The following is a 4,333-nucleotide window of genomic DNA, read 5'->3' as shown; positions in this document are numbered from 1 at the left end:
GGCAGTTACCAGACTTCTCAACCCACAAACACCAAAGGCAACAGAGAAGGTTAGTGGGAAAAGCTGCAGGGGACAGAGTGAAAAGAGTTCACAGTTCTGCCACTGGCCCCAGGGGCAGCAGGGGGCAGGGGGGCAGGGGGGAGGGGGGCAGCTATAGAACTACAGCTGCAGTTGCTTCTGGCCCCAGGCCCACCTGGTGGGAGGAATTAAGTGGCAGATCAGAGCAGGAGTGCAGAGCCTGCTTAAGATCTGAGTCCAGTCTGGGTTGGCGGTTCTTGGGGAAGGAGGAGTGCTGGTGTGGCAGAGCTAGCGGTATAGAAATAGCTCTGAAAACAACGGTGCATCCCCTCAAGCTTGGAACAAAGTATTCTTTACTCTACAAGCAGTCATACCTCGACGAAAAACTCTAGGATCAAGTAAGTTGGCTGGGAACATGGCCAAGCAGCAAAAACGGACTCAGATTCAGTCTCAGACTTTGGAATCTTTCTTTGGTGACAAAGAAGACCAAAACACACAGCAAGAAGAAGTCAATAAAGTCAAAGAACCTACATCAAAAGCCTCCAAAAAAAATACGAACTGGTCTCAGGCCATGGAAGAGCTCAAAAAGGATTTGGAAAAGCAAATTAGAGAAGTAGAGGAAAAATTGGGAAGAGAAATGAGAATGATGCGAGAAAAGCATGAAAAACAAGTCAATGACTTGCTAAAGGAGATCCAAAAATATATGGAAAATAATACTGAAGAAAACAACACCTTAAAAAATAGACTAACCCAAATGGCAAAAGAGCTCCAAAAAGACAAGGAGGAGAAGAATGCCTTGAAAGGCAGAATTACCCAAATGGAAAAGGAGGTCCAAAAGACCACTGAAGAAAATACTACCTTAAAAATTAGATTGGAGCAAGTGGAAACTAGTGACTTTATGAGAAATCAATACATTATAAAACAGAACCAAAGGAATGAAAAAGTGGAAGACAATGTGAAATATCTCATTGCAAAAACCACTGACCTGCAAAATAGATCCAGGAGCGATAATTTAAAAATTATTGGACTACCTGAAAGCCATGATCAGAAAAAGAGCCTAGACATCACCTTTCAAGAAATTATCAAGGAAAACTGTCCTGATATTCTAGAGTCAGAGGGTAAAACAGAAATTGAAAGAATCCACTGATTACCTCTTGAAAAAGATCCCAAAAAGAAAACTCCTAGGAATATTGTTGGCATATTCCAGAGCTCCCAGATCAAGGAGAAAATACTGCAAGCAGTCAGAAAGAAACAATTTGAGTATTGTGGAAACACAATCAGGATAACAGAGGATCTGGCAGCTTCTACATTAAGGGATCAAAGGGCTTGGAATACAATATTCCGGAGGTCAATGGAGCTAAGATTAAAACCAAGAATCACCTACCCAGCAAAACTGAGTATGATGCTCCAAGGCCAAATATGGATTTTCAATAAAATAGAGGACTTTCAAGCTTTCTCAGTGAAAAGACCAGAGCTGACTAGAAAATTTGACTTTCAAACATAAGAATCAAGAGAAGCATGAAAAGGTAAACAAGAAAGAGAAATCACAATGGACTTACTAAAGTTGAACTGTTTTGTTTACATTCCTACATGGAAAGATGTATATGATTCATGAGACCTCAGTATTAGGGTAGCTGAAGGGGATATGCATATATATGTGTGTGTGTATGTGTATATATACATGTGTATGTGTATGTATGTATATATATATATATATATGTATGTATGTATAGACAGAAGGTACAGGGTGAGTTGAATATGAAGGGATGATATCTAAAATCAAATTAAGGGATGAGAGAGGAATATATTGAGAGAGGGAGAAAGGGAGAGACAGAATGGGGTAAATTATCTTGCATAAAAGTGGCAAGAAAAAGCAGTTCTGTAGGAAGAGAAGAGAAGGCAGGTGAGGGATAATGAGTGAATCTTGCTCTCCTTGGATTTGACCTGAGGAGGGAATACCATACACACTCAATTGGGTATCTTACCCCACAGGAAAGGAGGAGGAAGAAGATAAAAAAGGGGGCATTGCTTGGCTCCTTGGGGAGGGGTCTCCGGCCAGCGGGGACCCCGATCAGGAACAATGAAGAGACAGGGAGACTGAGGTGGAGAAGTCTCATTTATTCAGGGAGGCAGCAAGGCTTTTATAGGAATTTTAGCCAATGCTAGCTCAGCACCTGCAAGGAGGCTTATTGCCAATTAAGTAAAAGGTTTTGTGGTGTGTATGCCCTCATGGATCCTCTGCACACAGTCTCATGGCTCAGGTGTTGCTGAGAGTGTGGAGACCCAACCCAGCCTGTTTGGCCTTGATTGGGAATGGAGGCAGCTCTCTTTTCCCATAGGGCCAGCTGTGAGCCTTCAACAGCACTTAACAGCTCCCCCTTTTTGTTTTAGAACCATGGCTTTTGGAGGGAGTCCACAATGTCATGCACGATGTTGGAGAAAAATCTCAACAACAGTGAGGCACAACAAATCAGTAGGAGGATGGTCAACAATGTGGGAAGGAACCCAGCAACTGTTAACCAAAGCCATCCAAGCCCACCTCTAGCACTGTAATCCAATTGAAAATTTCATCAGCCTCCTTATCAGGCAAATCCTGAGCCTTTGCAGCTTTTGCTCTTGTTAAGCCCATATATGTATATATTTTCCAAAGCCAAGGAGTGCCCTTCTGGACTTATGCACTCTGTCTGATCTGTCCATGGCCCCATGCCATGGATGATAAATCTCCCCACTTAAGTTCACACATCTTACATGAGGGGTGTCACAATCTAAGAAAGGTGGCATTTAAACTCCAATGGTCCATCCACTGTCAATTTCAATTACAGTTTGAGTCATTGTTCAGGGCAAAACATATAGGTTGTCCAAAGGTCTGCAATGATACGTTAAAACCCTGAAGCACCTATTGTTCGGCTGCACCGTGTTGTGATGTCCAAAAAGCAGACTAAGATTTCCAAAGGCGATAAGTCTTATCCTATGATTGAGCTGGAAAGCCTCCTATGGGGTCATTCCTATGGAATACCTACTCAAGTGGAAAGGCTTCTCTGAGGAACATAATACCTGGGAGCCTGAGAAAAACCTGGATTGCCCCGAATTGATCTCAGTGTTTATGAAAAAGTACAAAAAGATGAAGGAAGGTGAAAACAACAAGCCCTGGGAGAAGTCAGAAAGCACCAAGAGAAAATCCAGCTTTGCCAACAGCGCCGAAGAGATCAAGTCAAAAAAAAGAGAGAGAGAGAGAGCAATGATATTGCCCAGGGCTTTGAGAGAGGACTGGAGCCAGAAAAGATCATCGGAGCAACAGATTCCTGTGGAGACTTAATGTTCCTAATGAAATGGAAAGACACTGATGAAGCTGACCTGGTCCTTGCAAAGGAAGCCAATGTAAAATGCCCACAGATTGTGATAGCATTTTATGAAGAGAGACTGACATGGCATGCATATCCGGAGGACGCAGAAAACAAAGAGAAAGAAACAGCCAAGAGCTAAAGCAAGGGTGGCTTCTGTCATTTCTCTTTGTATATATAACACATTAACTTCCCCACTGCCTCCTCTTCCCCTTCCAGCCCCACTGCCCCTTCTGTCCTAAACACATCCATTAAAAAAATGTGCTTATTACTGTGCTACACAGAAGAAATGTTGGTATTGGTTCTCATAACATAAATGATGGTCTGATTCATGATGTGTCTCTAGTGAAGACCAGCCATTTACATACTGTGTGTAATCCACCCCATCTTCCCCTTGCCCCATCCCCACCCCCACCTTTGCCCCAAGATAATGTTTAACTTTTTAATCATCTTAGAGTCTTGATCTTTTTCAGGATTGGCTTTGAGGGTTTTGTTACAATGATGATCATTTTAGTTAAAAAAAAAAAGATTTCCAAAGGCAACGGGTGGTGGTAAGGAACTCCCACGAGTACAGGATTGACGCACGGAGGTTGATGCATGTAAGCCAAATACTGTTCTGCTGCGCCCAAGGAAAGCTGCATCATAAGGATTGCGAGGAACGTCTGAGCCCCCATAGTTCTCCTCCTCTTTCTCCTCCTTCTTGCTGGTCGTCGGCAAGGTGTGTATCTCACGGATGTTTCTGGTGGGGATGCTACGTGATCCTGTATCTGTAACAACAGAAGCATATCCCCTTCCCCACGATATTACCCTGGAAGGCCCCCAGTCATCTTTCCACATAACCACAGCGGGAACCTTCGTTGGGGGATGATTGTCCCTGTGTTTGACCATCTCCCTGTGACCCAGTGGTCCGTGTTGTAGTACCACAGCCTTCATAGCGGGAGAAAGATTTTTGGAGTCAAGGAGAAACAACTCCC

The 4,333-nt window shown here is 43.4% G+C and overlaps 1 pseudogene; it reads left to right on the top strand.

The window, feature by feature from the left end:
• The first annotated feature begins 3,025 nt into the window (after positions 1 to 3,025).
• On the top strand, positions 3,026 to 3,501 carry LOC118851321 (annotated as a pseudogene).
• Positions 3,502 to 4,333: the final 832 nt, after the last annotated feature.

The sequence above is a fragment of the Trichosurus vulpecula genome, chromosome 5 (genome assembly GCF_011100635.1).
Source record: "Trichosurus vulpecula isolate mTriVul1 chromosome 5, mTriVul1.pri, whole genome shotgun sequence".
NCBI classification, from domain to species: domain Eukaryota; kingdom Metazoa; phylum Chordata; class Mammalia; order Diprotodontia; family Phalangeridae; genus Trichosurus; species Trichosurus vulpecula.
Note: the sequence above shows the minus strand (reverse complement) of the source record. Positions and strands in the feature narration are given on the sequence as shown.